Raw genomic sequence first — 18,260 nt, 5'->3', positions numbered from 1 at the left:
TTGTAACATGCATACTGTAACCTGTATAAAGCATGAAGGTGTTATGTAACAGACTATAGTGAGTTTTAACCTGTCCAGTTCCAGAATTTTTACAATTCAGATTCAACTTCTGAAGTGATGGAATTCAACTTGGGTCATCAGAGAACTACAAGGATCTCCAGATTACTTGTCCAGTCCCAATGCTACTATGCCAATTTTATCGAATAAGAGCTACTTCTGATTAATGTAAAATATCAGAAGCTGCTAAAACAAATATGGGAACTATATGAATTGACATGGACACATATTCAGTCATCACAATTGAATTAGAAGAATATATTTTAAAAATGAGAGATAATTGATTATTGCCTTTATTTCAATGTGAAAGTTGACACTGCAAGCTGCCCACCAGCTGCACAATTTGGTGTACATCCCGTGAGTGTAACTTTCATTGGGTTTATCAAATTTGTGTCAGTCAGGCAGGTCCAAAATTTGAATTTGAGGAGGCTCATTTCGGAGAAGCTATATTTACAAAGGCAAGTAGAACCAAATAGGGAAACCACTTTCATTGCTGCTTTGCGGATGTTATTATAATTTGCAGTCTCAGTGAGACTCCAGAAATTTGTAGCAGATTTTCTTGATTACAACTGAAGGGCATTTGAAGGCTGACAATCTCCATTTCCAAAGTGACATAATGAAGGTTAACCAGGACACTAATTTGTTGAGAAATTTGTCTGACAACCACTTCCCTGAAGGGGTTCGAAGTAAACATCACGCAGGACTGCAGCTACTCAAAATCATTAAATCTGTCACTGAACTCTTGGGCAAGTCTGGTCAAGAAACCATCGAATTTGTCAATGTCCAGCTGCTTCATTTTCTACCAGCTTTGCACACAAAAGTAAAATGTTGAATTCAAAACTTACTGCACGAATCATTTCAGCAATTGTTTTGCTTCCCTTGCTATTCACAGTAAAGGACATTCAATTTCTGTCGTATTTGCTAAAAGTGACAAATCAAGCAGCCACTCAATGTTTGATAGTTGGGTGTGTTTTATTTCTTGATTCCACAAAAGTTTTGATTTCTTATAAAAGTAAAATAAATTGCATTTTTTCCTCTTCCAAATCAATTTGTTTCAGTGTACAGCAAAAAAAACCATACTAAGATGACAGATGAAATTACTTGAAACTTCAGTGTTGTTTGGCCTTTGCAAGAATTGGATTAATAGCATAAATCATAATGTGGTCAAGTCCCCTTATTTTGGCACAAATTGCCTGCTGAATGATAGAGCGGTAATTCAACAAAGAAGGGAAATTGGGGTCTGCTTTGCACATTGCAATGGAATTGACATGATACCAGATCCCTGTTGGTGTGTCATTGTTTCTTATCGTCACTAGCTTCTCCAATGGCACATTCTTTGTTTTTGAATAATTCTTGACCTTATTATACATATCAAATGCTCTGGTTATTGATTTCAGAGTCAAAAAAGTTGAGTTCTTCCTTAAAAACTTTAAATGCATTATTAAACAATTCAAATAAATTCTGCCAAGAGCAGAATTGTTTGTATCTATCAATACAAAAAGTTGCATTCACTTAAATTCATCTCTCCAACTGCTCCATCACATTGACTGATAATGCAGATATACTTCTTGTCATTGCTCTTAACTGAATGTCTGAAATAGCAGACATAATTTCAATGTTGTTTTGAAATCTTGGAATAAGGATTGAGCCTTGCCTGCTGAGTCAGATAACCCATCCTGGACACTGGATATGATACTATCCAACGAGCTTACTGCCTTAATTTAGTTTCAAAAAGGAAAATTCTGCCACATCCAATAATTTCTTTCTGCACCAGCTTACACCCTGGTTTTCCTGCTTCCCATAATATTTTGATTTTAAAAATATTTTGTGCTCCTATTTAACACTTGCAGAGGTATGTAGTTTCCCTTTTTTCTTTGATTTGGACCAGCAGTCAGCCATGTTAAATTTATTACTTTAGTTCATTGATCTTTGCAGACAATAGAAAGTGTTTGTGCTGCTCCCAGATTTCAGTTACTTATTAATCACAAATATTCCCTGCGACTACTAGAGTTGTACAGTGAAGCAAAAAAAGGATATAGAGTTTGTTTTTGAAGGTTGCTTTTCTAAATGCGTTTCTAATGCTACTCAGTAATTTACTGTTCAAATGTCCTCAGCCGATTGCACTTAGACAGATAAAGTTCTAGCCTTAGAACAAATTATTGGCAAAAAAAATCAATAAAACAGATTTGTTTATAAATTAATGCATTATAATTTTTTTCAACACCTTGAAGTGACATTACTATTCCTATTAATTTCACATTGATTTCTTCAGAAGAGGAAATACCTCTTCAACTTGGCATTATGAAAGAATCGCAGGTCTTCATCTTTCACATTTTTTGTACCTTGTAACAATTCACAAACTACAATTTATCACTATTTAATCACTAAATATATCTCATTTAAAAAATTAGCTCAAATAAATCTTATTCCATGGCCTTACACATGAATGGGGTGGCAGATGTGGTTTGCCAGTTTTCTAAGTTCCATCTTTCTGGGGCTGTTCCTCAGGCTCCTAACCATATCATAAGATCCAGATGTAAATATTGTTTTGATTATTGCTGGCTTCAGGTGGCTGCCCATGTGCCCTCATCAAAGAACACCTTGAAAATTGTGCCATCATCAGAAAAAGAGGGATGACCTGTACTCTTGTCATGCCTGCTGCTCCACTTGGCCTGATTGGACTCTTCTACATTCAATCTGGATTGTGTGTATATATGATGCCCTAAAATAGAACATTAACAAATGCATATTGTATCAATCTTATGATCTATATCTAATATATTTTGTTTATTGTAATCACACCTAGTAAAAACTCCTTCTAAGAGCACTCGGCAATGCATGCTCCATTGCTTATTCACTCATGAGACATGGGTGTAACTGGCTAGCCAGCATTTATGGCCTGACTTTAGATCCCCTTGAGAAAGTGGTGGTGAGCTGCCTTCTTGAACTGCTACCATCCATGTGCTGTAGGTAGACCCACAATGCCCTTAGTGAGGGATTTACAGGAACGGCGATATATTTCCAAGTCAGTACAGTGGATGGTTTGGAGGGAAACTTGCGGGTTATGGATCCCCATGTATCTGCTGCTCTTGTCCTTCTAAATGGAAGTGGTTGTGGGTTCAGAAGGTGCTGTCAAAGGAACTTTTGTGAATTTCTGCATAACTAGGTGAGTGTTGTCAAAGACCAATGAAACATATAATGTGATTTATTGGCATGAGAATATAATCTATTCAAATAAATCCAGACTTTAATTTTGGTATTTGCAATAACTTAAATTTATATACAGTCTTATTAATCACATTAAAAATGAACAGAGCTAAGCTCTGCATCCCTGCCATATCTAGTTGGGAATGGGGATGAGCAATGAAACAGTAAGCATGAAGAGGAGGCTCCATTAACATCCCCACCTGAGATGATGGAGAAGCCCAGAACATTTGTGCAAAAGTCAAGATTGATGAGTTTGTCAGAATTAGAGTCATAGTGTCATAGAGATATATAGCATGGAAACAGACCCTTCAGTCCAACTCATCCATGCTGACCAGATATCCTAACCTAGCCCCATTTTCCAGCACTTCACCCATATCCCTCTAAACTCTTCCTATTCAAGTATCCATCCAGATGCCTTTTAAATATTGTAATCATATCAGCCTCCACCATTTCCTCTGGCAGCTCGTTCTATACATGCATCACCGTCTGCGTGAAAAGATTGCCCCTTAGATCCCTTTTAAATCTTGCCCCCCTCACCCTAAACCAATGCTGTCTAGTTCTGGACACCCCAAACTCAAGGAAAAGATCTTGTCTATGACAGGTAGATGATTCATTTCAACTCCTCCTGAGGTCCCCAACATCATGAACGCCTATCTTCAATCAATTTTATTCACTGCTCTTTATACCAATAATGGCGGAATGCACGGAACCCTGTTAAAGGATATAGGCCATAAAACCATTGTGACCTGTGCACCGCTGCACCTGACCCAGCTGTGCCCTTAGCCAATCTGTTTCAGTGCTGCTAGAATACTGGCATCTACCCATCAACGTGGAAAACTGCCAGTCTTCTGTGGTCCACAAAAACCAGGACAAATCCAATTGACCCAAGTACATTTGCATCAGTTTATTCTCGATTGTTGGCAAAGCGAATGAAAGAGTCATGAAAGAGTTATGTTCAAGGGGTACCTGCTCTGCAGTAACCTGCTCAGTGAGGCCCAGTTTGAGTTCCACCAGGACCACTCAGTTCCTGACCTCATTACAGCCATGGTTCAAACATGGATAAAACACCTAAATTGCAGAGGTAAGATGAAAGTGACTGCCCTTCACATTGACTGATTATGGCATCAAGGATCCCTAGAAAACTCACAGTCAATGGAAATCTGGGAGAAAATATTCTGCTGGCGAGAATCATACCTAGCACTGAGTAAAAATGTTGTGATTGTAAGCGCTAATCACGTCAGCCCCAGGATACCACTATAACTGTTCCTCAAGCATCATCCCTCTATCATAAAGTCAGAAGTGGGGATGTTCCATGATGATTGTATGACATTAACACATTTGCAAAAGAATAATCTCCATTTGTCCAACTGGATACAGCTCTAACACAGTCAAGAAGATACCATCCAGGAGAAAGCAGTCCACTTGATTGGCATGTTCAACATTCACAATGCACAGTGAGAACAGTATATATTATCTGCAAGGTGCACCAGAGTAGCTTCTTCTGACAACACCTTCTCAAACCCACCAACACTACCACCTAAAAGGTCAAGGGCAGCAGATGAATGGAAACACCACTACTTTCATGTTCCTTGCTAATTGAGGACACGGACCATCTTGATTTTGTATCAAATCGCCATTTCTTCACAATTGTTACAAAATGCTGTAACTCCCTTCGTTATAGCACCACGGGAGTACCTGTACACCCAGGACTGCAGTGGTTCAAGAAGGTAGCTCACTGCCATCTTATCAAGGGCATCTCGGGATAGGCAATAAACACTGGCTCAGCCAGTGAGGCCTACATTCCATGTATGAATGAAAAAGTCTCTCCAATGTTCTTCTCACAAATGTCTAGGAAATAAAATGTGATATTACCTCCACAAAATAAGATTAGGTTAAATAGCCAACAGTGTAATCAAAGAAGTATATTTTAAGGAGCATCATAGAAAAAGAAATAAATATTAAAATGTTACGAGGCAAAATTTTGATTCCTGTTAGGCATGAACGCCCCCCCCCCCGCCATGTTGGAACAACTAAAATCAGGCATGCTCAAGAAAAAAATTTCATAATTTAAAGTAATCTCATCATAAATCATCTGAAGTGATGTAAAAACCAAAATACAGCAAATACTGGAAATCTGACATAAAAGCAGATGCTGAGAAATAAGTGCAGGTCAGAGGTAATGTGGCATTGGGATTTTGGTGAGGCATTGGGATATCAGCCATTGGTTACAGAACCAGAGAGAAGCCGATACTGCTTCTTTTAGAGATAGCCCACCCCCGACTTGTAGACTTCAGATCAGTGACAGGCTTTCTCCCATGTTTACAGACTGGAACGTGGACATCTCACATGCGGAGAGCTGCTGAGAAATCAAAGGCTGGCAACTATTCTGTACTTTCAGCATGAGAGGGGTGGTGGCTACTGCCAGTACGACACACACCTGAATTCTTAGAACAAGGCTGAAGCCTAGGTACAGATGATTGATTGAGTCGAGGGGCTCCGAGACTGGGGAGGGCATGAGAGTCGTCAGCAAGGGTGGGAGGGTGGCATTCAATAAGACCATCCCACCCCTTTCCCATGCAGGGTGCCCCTGAGTGCCTTTGACTGAATGACACTGCAACAGTCAGCAAGCACACCAGCATTTGCTGTCATATTGCCTGCATGGTTAAAGCCCTGCCTGTGACACAGGTAGTACCAGCAGCAGCAGGATGCCATTAAGTGGTTGTTAATTGTTACTTTCTCTGTAAATTATGTCAGATTGCTGAGTATCTTTTTTGAGTATTTCCATCATTTTTTTTTCTTTTTTAATCAAAGGCAAATCATTTTTGAAGGAGAAACAGGTAAAGCTACAGAATAAACAAGCATGGATGTACTGCTTTAAATCAGAGAATGCGGGCCTGCCCATCCCAAAGTTGTAAAACTGGTTTTATAAGTCATGAAGGTTTGAATGTTATTTGTTATATAGTCTTGACTAGTGTATAATTGTTTATAATACACAATGATAAGGGTCAATTTTAACCCATCCCAGTTGGTGGGAATAGTGTGGGAGTTGATAAAATTATGTAAGTTGACTTCAAAAACTGATTTAAGCTGTTTCCATTTCTTCTCATCAACAATTTCTCTTCCTTTTCTTTGAAGACACAGTGACTTCCATTACAGCTGGGTGGGGCTTAAAGGAAGTAATTATGTAATTGGTTCCAACCATGCAATCTTTAGTACAACTCAAGTTGAGGCCTAGTTGAATATCTACCAGATACCCAGAGGTAGGCAAGAGAGCAGTGGGAAAATGTTCAGTTAGTTTCTTAACTTTTGGAATACTTACTTGGGAACCAAGAGGTCCAAGCCCTTTAGGAATCTTTCAGCTTCACTTGCCTTCTGATGGTAGCATGTCTTATATAGGGCCCCTTAGGCCACCCATTCCAGCCCCATCCCCTGCATTAACATCTCTCCAACAACCATCTGGTGGGAGACAGATAGGCAAACTGGTCTTTATACACCGAGACGTTTATAGGAAAATTTGATAGCGATGTTGAAACTCATAAAGAATTATGATAGAATAAATATGATAAAACTATATCTAGTCTCAAAAGAATTAACAAAAGGACTCAGGTTTATGGTAATTGGTTAAAAAAAGGTAAAATTGACGAAAGAAAAAAATGGTTTGAAAATCCCATGTTGGCCTTAAAATTATTCCAAGCCTTCACTCCTCATTACCTTTGTAATATCCTCCAGTTCTACAAATGTCCAACATTTACATTGACATAATTCTGAATTCTTGAGCAACCCTAATATTTATTGTTTCTGCTTTGGTGGTTATGCTTTCATCTGGCTAGACTGAGCTATGGAACTCACTTTGGACTGAATCTTATAGGTTTTGACTCCATGCAAGTCATGTCGTATTTGGTGGAGTGATACTCACTGTCAGGCTTAGCTAGTTATCTTGCTGTATCTCACCAAATTTGCTGCATTAATTGTTCATTGCTGTCTAATGGCAAGTATCATGTCCAAGTTCTGCCCCATCTTGCCAAGCACTGTGTCCATACTAACCCTCCACCCATTGGACATCTGTTCAAAGATCAACATCCCTTTCATCCGCACCTTCTCTAAAAGCCCACTGAGCACCTGGAGGAGCATTACATTTGTCCTGTTCACCAGCAGGGACTTTGGACAGATGCTGAGAAGGGGAAGCTAGCACTGTGGTTCTCCAACAGGGACATAGAATCTCTGGATGAAGGAATGGTGTGTAAGAGGATTGTACTCTTCCTGGAGGACTGTCAGTGGAAACTGAAACAGCACACCTCGCCAGCCTGCTCCGCTCCCAGACCAGTGCTGTCTTGAGGATAGGAAGGTCCAGGCTGCAATGCCACAAGAAGGTGAATGACCTTCTAAATTCCACGAAGCTAATTGCCATATTTTTTCTCTGCAACATCAACTCACTTAGTCTGTGCCATAGCACCCACCTCTCACCAGAGCTCATGCTCTGATATCCCCATGTTGCATACAATACCGTGCTTCACTCACTCCTGTTAGCCCCATCCTCCCACAACATTAACTACACACTCCCCCTGCACTGCCTTCCTGCTCACTCAGAACACCCCAATACCTGTCCTTCACATACACTACTCACCGTGTCACCCATTTACACCTTACTCATTCGTCTCCTTTATGGCGAAAACATCCCTAACAGGGCAGAATTATGTTGTATCGGTGGAGTGGTGCCCAAGATCAGTGTCCTCACCTAGTATGAGGAGAGGGCACTTGCGCTCTCCGGAGAGGCACCATTCCTGCAGGAATGTGAGTGAGGACCCCTTGTCATTGCACATTAATCAGGCAGTCAGTGTCATTCATCAGGCACTGCAAACTTGCCTCTTGTGCCTTAAAGGTGCAGTCAGTGTCCTGAGTACATTAGTAGAGGGCTGGCCATCCCCTCAGAGGGCATGTCATTGACCTCTGCAAACAACAGTTTCCAGATCCCAGAGGAAGCATCAGCAAGGCTAGAAGCTCTGATCCCAAAATGGTGATAAGGTCGACAACAAAGTGAGTGTAGAACAGGAGGCTGCTAGGGACCTCACACTGCTTGCTGCTTAGAAAGGAAAAGGATAAAAGGCTGTTGGAAACCAAGAACAGGTTCACCACAAGACAGGAGAATACCCATAGTCATGGCAATCAGGAACATCATAGAAATGCTAAAAGGAGGAGCAGGAGTGGCAGATGGGTACAGGGCATAATGGCTGTCATGACTGAAAAGATGGAGTGATGCATCCAGTCCTGTGAATCACTGGCCATCTTTGCTCAGGAGGTGCAGCAATGTAGCCAGTCCTGTGAATTTCTGACCTTGGTGGCTGCCATGGAGACACAGTCCCAGAACCATCAGGTGAAGATGGCAAGTTAAGCAGACCTGCACTCCATTGCCACAGGCTATGGTCAACAGGACCGAAGGCAAGGTGAGAGTGGGCCTGGGAGACAGAGCAGTGCCAAAAGGATCTGGCCCGAAGAGGAATCATATGCAGGCCCATTCAGATATAGCTCGGCCTTCCAACTCCTTGCTGCCTGCTCTTTTCTAAATCTTGGAGTTTTGGGCTATAAGGGGTAACATTGCCACAGGCATGTCTGTCTCAGCCAGACACAAATGACTCTTAGTCCCTTTGACCAAACCTCCCTCCAGAGTCAATGGTGTCCAATAGGGAACAGGTTATCACCATCAACGCCATCACCACGCCCCCCCACCCCCCCACCCACTTCCCCCCGAACATCTACAAAACAGGGAAGCGCAGTGAGGGGCAGCTGGTAGGAGTGGAAGGGGTAGACACACTAATGCACATGGGGCCCACAGCTGACAGTTATGTTCTGATAATAAACATTTATATTTCACTATTCCTGAGGTTGTGTCTGTGTTGTGTCCAGATGCTATGTTGTGCCCTATGACATCACTCTGGGCAGGAACAAAGTAGTTGGTGGTCTCGGATGGCCATCAGTTACTTTGTAAGGGAAGAAGGTTTCAAAGCATGTACATGGCATTGACTCAATCCAACACCTTATGTTCCTAACCTTCAACATCACCCATGATTCAGTTGGATATATGCGCAGGAGTGTAAATCTCAAAGTTTTTTAGCAACGAAAGAACGTCAAATAGTGAGTACCGTGGAGAGGAATGTGCAGAGGGTGATGTTTCCACTGTACTTCTGAATTGCAGAAGTTGTCATAAAATAAAAGCAAAATAATGCAGATAAAGGAAATATGAGGCAAGAAACTGGAAAGGGCTAGAAAGGGCTGGAAAGGTCTGGCAGCATCTGTGAAAAGAGAAAAGGAGTTAATGTTTTGAGGTCAGTACGACTTTTGTTTGGCAGTTTGGATTCAGCACACCATCACCTTCTGTTTTTACAACTAACAGGGAGACATAGGTCTACGCAGGGTAGTGCCAATAGTTGTAGTGGGTTTGGAAGGTAATGTCTAAAGTGCCTTGGTGAATTTCTGAATTGCATTTTGGTACATGTTGCTGTGAAGGAGTGCAACTTCCAGTGTGGTACCAATCAAAAGAACTTTGTACTTGATGGCATCAAGGTTCCTGGGTATTGTTGGAGCTGCACCTATCTAGACAAATAGTGAGTCTTCCTGTGCCTTATAGGACAGGCTTTTGCTCTTGTCACCATAATATTAAAGAGGCTAGTCCAGTTCAGTTTTCAGTCAGTAGTAATCCCAGGCTATTGAGAGTGAGGATTAGGTAATGTAAATGTCATTAACATTGGATTCGTTTCATGGAGATGACCAATGCCTTACACTTGTGTGATTTAAATATAACTTGTGATTTGTCAGCCTAAGCTTGAATATTGTCTGGGTCTTGTTATATTTGTTGATGAAATGCTTCAGTAGCTGAGGATATGTAAATGGTGCTTAACATTGTGCAATCATCAGCGAAGATCCCTACTTCAAATTTTATGGTAAAGCAGTGAAAGATCAAAGATGATTGGGCATGAGGAACTTCAGGAAGTCCTGGAACTAATGTGATAACCTCCATTCACCACAACCATTTCCCTTTGTGCTGACCTGACTCCAACCAGCAAAGACAGTTCCCTTGATTCCCATTAGTTCTAGTTTTGCTAGGACACCTTAATGCCATCATCATTCCTGATGAAGAGCTTATGCTCAAAACATTGACTCTCCTGCACCTCAGATGCTGCCTGATCTGCTGTGTTTTCCCAGTGCCATTCTTTTGACTATGATCTCCAGCATCTACTTTCTCCCACCTTAATGCCATGTTTGTCCAAATGCAGCTTTGATGTCACTCTCACCTCACGTCGAGATTTCAGGTCTTTAGTCCATATTTGAACCAAGGCTGTAATGAGGTAAGGGGTTGAGTGCCAAAATAGAATCCAAATCAAAGTGCCAGGAGGCAGGTTATTGCTAAGAAAGTGTGACTTAATAGCACTGTTGATGACACCTTCCATCATTTCACTGATGATCAAGAGTAAATAAATAGGGTAGTAATTGGTCAGGTGGGCCAGCAGGTTCTGAAGTACAAGTCTTTATGATTTATTATTTACAGTGTGGAAACAGGTCCTTCGGCCCAACAATTCTACACCGACCCTTCAAAGAGCAACCCACCTAGACCCATTCCCCTACACCTAACACTGCGGGCAATTTAGCCTGGTCAATTCACCTAACCTGCACATCTTTGGACTATGGGAGGAAACCGGAGGAAACCCACACAGACATGGGGAAAATGTGCAAACTCCACACGGACAGTTGCCTGAGGCGGGAATTGGACCCGGGTCTCTGACACTGTGAGGCAGCAGTGCTAACCGCTGTGCCACTGTGCCGCCCAAGTCAACACTATTGCTACATTATTATTGGAGCCTGTAACATTTGCAGTACCCCCTGCTGCCATCCATTTCATGCCATAATGTGAAATGAATCAGATTAGCTGACGGCTAGCTCCTGAAATTTGGAGACTTCTGGAGGAGGCTGAGATGTTTCATCCACTCTGCACTTTTCCAGCTGAAGGTTGTTAGCAAATCTTCAGCCATCTCTTTCGTACTGATGTGTTGAGCTTGCTCAGCATTGAGCAAGGAATACTTGTAGAGCCTCCTTCTCCTGTCATTGAAATAGTTGTGGCTTGAAGTAATTAAGCCCTGGACAAATGTTTCTTTCTTTAAGACACTCTGTAAAACGTTGCACTTTAATCAAGCTTTTGACCATCTGCTGCAAAGTCTATTTACACAACTCAATCTCATATGTTGTTTTCTAAAGCACTTGTGAAGTTATTTGAGATATTTTATTACATCAGAGGCATTACATAATATGAAATGCTGTTTTGATCTGGCATATACTTCCTGATTGAGAGATCGTAGCTGATTCAAAAATTACTCTCAAATGGAAATTGAATTAATTCTTAAAGAAAACAATTACTGGGTTATGGCAAAAAAAAAGGAACATGTGACTAATTGGATAGCTCAAGCTCAATAAGAGAAGTTGCCTCCTTCTGTGCCATAACATTAATGACCGATAATTAGATAGTATTTATTAAAAGTAGCTGGCCTCCCTCCATACTGATCCTCCAGTTATATCATCCATTTCTGTCCCCTCTATTCGCTGCTCTCATAGCAAGTTAAAATTGAACCTATACTTCAAAAGAATATTGCAAGTTTAAATCATTTTATTCTTCAGAGTTGAAGATAATTGGAACATGTTTCCAATATTTCTATTAAACAGACACAGAATGCACTTTGCGAGGAGACTTCAACGCCTATCCCTAAGACTGGCACAGTGATCTTGTTATTGACTGAGCTTGACAAAGACCTAAAGGGTACAGCTGCCTAACTGCAGCAGGTAGTGGAAGAACCAACAAGAGTGAAAAGCTGACTTCACTTCATCCTTACAAATCCACCTGATGCAGGGGTTGAGGTTACCATGAAGGTCCCTCCTTCTCAACCCTGCCCTAGCCTGAGGTGTGGTGACCTTCGGGCTTAGCTTACTCCAGTCATCTCTCTCTCTCTCACTAATGATCCTATGGTCCTCCGGGATTATAGTGACTTTACCTTTATCTTTATTGCGTTGAAGCAAATCATTTGGTCCATTGAGCAAGAACAATCTAGTTAGTCTTATTACCCCACCCTTTCCATGGAACACTATTTTTTTGTGCCATTGAAGGAAATTCCCTTTGGAAAAGCATAACTGAAACTGCCCCCACCTAAATTAAAGGGAGCACATTCCAGAATGCAACCATTCTCTGAGTCAAGAGGTTTCCTTCATGTTGCATTTGGTTATTCTGCCACTCACAAGGATCAGTGATGGATCCAATGCTTTTTGTCATTTATATAAATGATTTGGAGGTGAATATAGGAGGCATGGTTAGTAAGTTTGCAGCTCACACTAAAATTGGTAGTGTAGTGAACAGTGAAGAAAGGTATCTGAGAGTACAACAGAAATTTGATCAGATAGGCCAATGGGCCGATGACTGGCAGATGGAGTTTAATTTTAAAAATGTAAGCCATTGCATTTTGGTAAGGCAAATCAGGGCAGGATTTATACAGTTAATGATAGGGCCCTGGGACGTGTTGCTGAACAAAGAGACCTAGGCGTTCAGGTGCATAGTTCCTTGAAGGTGGAGTCACAAGTAGATAACGTAGTGAAGAAGGTGTTTAGCACACCTGCTTTCATTGGTCAGAACATTGAGTATAGGAGTTACAACATTATATAGCAGCTGTATAGGTCATTGGTGAGGCTACATTTAGAACACCATGTACAATTCTGATTGCCCTTCTATAGGAAGGATATTGTTAAACATGAGCGGGCACAGGAAAGATTTATAAGGTTGTTGCCAGGATTGGAGGGTTGGAGCTATTGGGAGAGGCTGAATAGGCTGGGGTTATCTTCCCTGGAGCATCAGAGGATGTAAGGTGACCATACAGAGGTTTATAAAATCATGACTGGCATGGATAGGGTGAGTAGCCATGGACTTTTTCATAGTTTGGTGGAGTCTAAAACCAGAGGGTGTAGGTTTAAATTGAGAGGGGTAAGATTTAAAAAGGACTCGAGGGGTAATATTTTCACATGGTGCATGCACGAGCTGCCAAAGAAACTGGTGAGGCAGGTACAATTACAACATTTAGAAGTTAAAAATCACACAAATACAAGGTTATATTCCAACAGGTTTATTTGGAAGCATTAGCTTTCAGAGCGCTGCTCACTCCGAAAGCAAGTGCTTCCAAATAAACTTGTTGGATTATAATCTGGTGTTGTATGATTTTTTAACTTAGTCTACCCCAGTCCAACAGTGGCCCCTCTGCATCATAAAGCCATCTGGATGGGTATTTGAACAGGAAGGGTTTAGAGGGATATGGGCCAAATGCTGGTAACTGGGAATAGGTCAGATTGGGATGTCTGGTCAGCGCTGACGAGATGGGCTAAAGGGTCTGTTTTCATGCTGTATGATTCTATGACTTTCCATTCTCTAAAAGAACAACATCAGCTTTTCTAATATCCCTGTCATTGTAGTCCCTTAGTCCCAGAACAATTCTCACAAGTGTACTCTGCAGTTCATCAAGAGCCTCAACAATCACTTTAAGCTGTGGTCCCCAGCCTTAGACACAGTATTCTAATTGATGGTACAGTTATGTTTCAGAAAAGTTCATCATGACTGCCTTGCTTTTGTCCTCTATGGCTGGGACCTTGTCAGGTTCTGGAGAAGGGCTGAGATGCAGGAGGTATGGTTAAACAGCTGTGGAAGGTGTCAGGAGGGACAGCTCAAAACATTTATGTTGCAAGTCATTATTAACAACGGCAGCTGGATTGGGGGGTGGACTTCTTGCTAGAACAAGGCAAGAGGAAATTGCACCTGTTAAATGGTCCAATTAATTGTGACTTCACCAGTCTTTTTTTGTTGTTTCAAGGGATGCAGGGGAACAGTGAGACTTTACCAGCTATAACAGTGTGGAGGCTTTGTGGGAGGTTTGTGTCGGTTACAGGTGACAGCCATTGTGGTAGATTGTGTGGCTTGGTCAAGTAGATGATATTGTATAGACTTTGGCTACTTTGTTGAGCAGCAAAGGCAATCTCATTGAGCTGTGATGGCAGAGGATCTGAATGCATAGGAAACAGTAGAGAGCCACTGCCTCAGACGTTGAAGAAGATAATAGCATTGATTTTTTTTTATATATCTGAGGAGATCATTTAGAGATTTTTTGTGATTCAGGCTGGAGGAAGGCATAGATTGCCCTTGGGTCAGTGTTAGGAGCTTTGCTTTTCCAGATTTCAATTACCTAGACTTGGAAGTGCTGTGCTCAATTTGAAAATTTGCAGATGATCATAAAACTTTGAAGTGTTCTTAACTGTCAGCAGGACAGGATAAACTTCAAGAGGTCATAGATAGGTTGGTGGTATAAGTAGATAAGATATGGACTAAATTGAATGCAAAGAAGTGGGAAGAGATTCACTTTTGGAGAGACATTAGGGAACATTAGAGAGGTGCAGGAGCTGATGGACCTGGGAATTAGCTTCTCCTCTGTACTAATAGGGTATGCAGTGTTCCTGCTTAACTGTCTCCAAAAGCCAGGCAATGACTCAAGGAACCTTGCCCCCATCTATTATTGTTAAGTAATTCAGTTATTGTTCCACAGAGGTGGCAATTGTGCACACCTCTGGCATCCACTGGGCTATCTTGTCTTAAAGGTTGTCATTCTTTCAGTGGAGGGTACCAAATGTGTGCACACCAGAGTTGTGGATACACATATGATTTGGATTGACTCCTCCATTACAAGACTTCTACCAAATGTTTAAACACGTCACCCTGCAATCCAGATGTGCTACCTAATGACTCCAGAGGTTGGTCCTCAGCCTGAAGCTGAGTATCATTGGGGTCTCCCACAATCACCAAAGTGTGATGGCCTCATCTGTCACTGCCTCCACCAGCTGCCAAGGTGCATCTGCGCTGTATCCAACAGATTGCGACCTCATTGCTAAGCAGGCATGACTACCCTTCTGACTACTCACCATCTGAGGATGTATGTGGCCAATGATGGAAACATGGGTACTAGGTTTTGTAACTGTCGCATCCGTTATTCTTCATCTCATTCCCTCAGGGCTTCATATCATATTGCCTTGTCTGCCTCTATTTCTCTGTACTATGCATTGTACATTGTCTCTGATTCTTGGTCATTTTGTTCCATTGTGTACACTCTTCTATTCTAAATACATAAATTCCCATTTTGACTCACCCATTGAACACACACAGTCACGTAACATGAATGCCAATGGTAACAAACTGTCCATCAACCATCAGGAGTAGAAAATTCTGAAGTTTCACTATCCTTCAAGTGGATAAATTACTCCTCATCCCAGTTCGAAAAGAATTGATTGTCATACTGAGAATGTGCCCTGTTCCCCAGCCAACATAAGTAAGCTCTTACAACCTACCCTGTCAAGCACATTCAGAACCTTGTGTGTTTCAATTAGATGAACTTCCACATGTTTCAATGAGATTGCTTCTCAGTCACTTAAACTCACAAAAATCTACACCTGAAGTACCACTCGGGAGTGATCAATGAATTGTGAAGTGGACCTTGATCTGCCTTCAGACATTACAGTGAATTTTGCTTTTGCCACATCTTGTTCACTGCATGGACAGGTACTGCTAGCTGCCTTCTAAAGATAACGTTAGTGTGCTCTAAGCCAAAACAGCTTTCAACTTGCATCACCTAACACGCTGTCTCCCTTAGCTGCAGATCATTAATTGACTGGCTCTAATAATATCACAACCATAAGACCACTGTCTGCACGTCCAGCTCTATTGCCTGCCTCCAAGCTCAGCATCAGTATTTGGCTGCTATCAGTAAAATCTTGACCTTACTATATATTTTTAATATTTGTAAAGACAAGAATCCCATGTGCATTTTTAACCACTTATTCATCTAGCCACAAACTTCGACAATTTGTGCTCAACTGTTCTTCAAGTTATTTCCCTTATTTAACACTGCATGTTCTCATTCTTCTTATGAAAATGTATCACTTCACCCTTCTCTATTCTAAAGTTCATATGCTTGCCGATTCCATCTATCTATCTGGGCCTTTTTGAAGCCTATGGATATCCAAATTATTAATTTAAATCAAGAAAAGTAGTCATTAAAGTAACAACCCTTGGGAAATAGTGCTTCCTCGAGTCTGAAGACAAACATTCACTGCTATGTTCTGGCTATGAAGGGCTACAACAAAGGTGTACCTGACTGATTTCTGGGTGCACAAAGATAGGTTAGATTATACTCACTGGACTTCAGAAGAATGAGGATATATTTCATAGAAACCAATAATGTTTTGAGAGGACTGGACAATGCAAATGCATGAAGGATGTTCTCAATGACCTGAAAGTCCAGAACTTGGATTCACAGTCTAGTGATACAGGGTTGACCATTTAGGACTGAGATGAGAACTTTCTTCTACCAGAAAGTAGTGAACCTGTGGAATTCTTTGCAACAGAACGGCGGCACGGTGGCACAGTGGTTAGCACTGCTGCCTCACAGCGCCAGAGACCCGGGTCAATTCCTGCCTTAGGCGACTCTCTGTGTGGAGTTTGCACATTCTCCCCGTGTCTGCGTGGGTTTCCTCCGGGTGCTCTGCTTTCCTCCCACAATCCAAAAATGTGCAAGTTAGGTGGATTGGCCATGCTAAATTGCCCATCGTGTTAGGTGAAGGGGTAAATGTAGGGGAATGGGTCTAGGTCAGTTGCACTTCGGCGGGTCGGTGTGGACTTGTTGGGCCGAAGGGCCTGTTTCCACACTGTAAGTAATCTAATCTAATCAAAAACAGTTAGGGTCAATATTGAATATTTTCAACAAGGCATAACATATAGTTCTTAGGGCTAAAGGATCAAAAGAAATGGGGAGAAAGTGGGAACAGGACATTGAGTTGGAAGATCGGCCATGATCATTTTGAATGGCAGAGTAGGCATGAAGGGCCGAATAGCCTACTCCTGCAACTATTTTCTATGCTTCTATATTTCTCTCTATTACTTAACACTTTGTAAATTTCATCCTCTTACTAGTACTGTCCTTTCCGTCAATCAGTTTGAACTTTTTTGATAACCTATTATATATCAAAGTACCAGCGATTTTTGTAACATTCAATCGTCAAATTCATCTTACATTCAAGTTACTTAAACACAATTTGCCTTTAACAAATCCATTTTGGCTTTCCTTAATTGATCTATACTTTAGCACTGATTCTACATGAGCAGCTGGGAATTCTGCAGTGAGTAAATTATTTCCTAAATTCCCAAAGCTTCTCCTCTATCTCCAAGGTGCAAGACAAGAAAGTGATAGAATATTTCCCACTTGTATCAATGAGTACAGCTGCAACAACACTCAGGAGGAAAATGATACCATTCAGGACAAAGCAGCACATTTCTTTGACACCACATCCTCCACATTAAACATTAATTCCCTCCACCATTATACACTATGAGTTACAAGAAGTCCAAGTGCAATTCACCAAGGCTCCTTCAAGAGCACTTCCCAAACCAGTGAATCCTACTGTCTAAATGAACTAGAGCAGCATGCTCATGAGAACACCAACCCTTAGAGTCACACACCATCCTGACTTGAAAATATAGTGCCATTTGTTGCCTGTTGCTGGTCAAAATTTTAGGATTCCCTTCCTATCTACACAGTGAGTATTTCCTCACCACAAGAACTCTAGTAATTAAAGAAGACAGCTCAACACCACCTTCTCATAGGGCAATTAGGGATGGACAATAAATGCTAGCTTGTGCTGTGATACTAATAGCTTATATATGATTAAAAATTTACAAATAAATATAGTTATTATGAATGGAAGCCAAATACTAATTCTCAGCAATGTAGTACAAAATAAAAAAACTCAACTAGCGCAGAAACCAATCCTTTATATCATGCTTGCACACTGTCAACTGATCACCTGCATCTAACAACCATCCTACTGGATTAAAACTGTCTTTAAAATCTGTTAAGAAATTATTTTCTTTCACCTGTGCA

This window comes from Chiloscyllium punctatum, chromosome 6 (assembly GCF_047496795.1).
Source record: "Chiloscyllium punctatum isolate Juve2018m chromosome 6, sChiPun1.3, whole genome shotgun sequence".
NCBI lineage: Eukaryota > Metazoa > Chordata > Chondrichthyes > Orectolobiformes > Hemiscylliidae > Chiloscyllium > Chiloscyllium punctatum.
Note: the sequence above shows the minus strand (reverse complement) of the source record.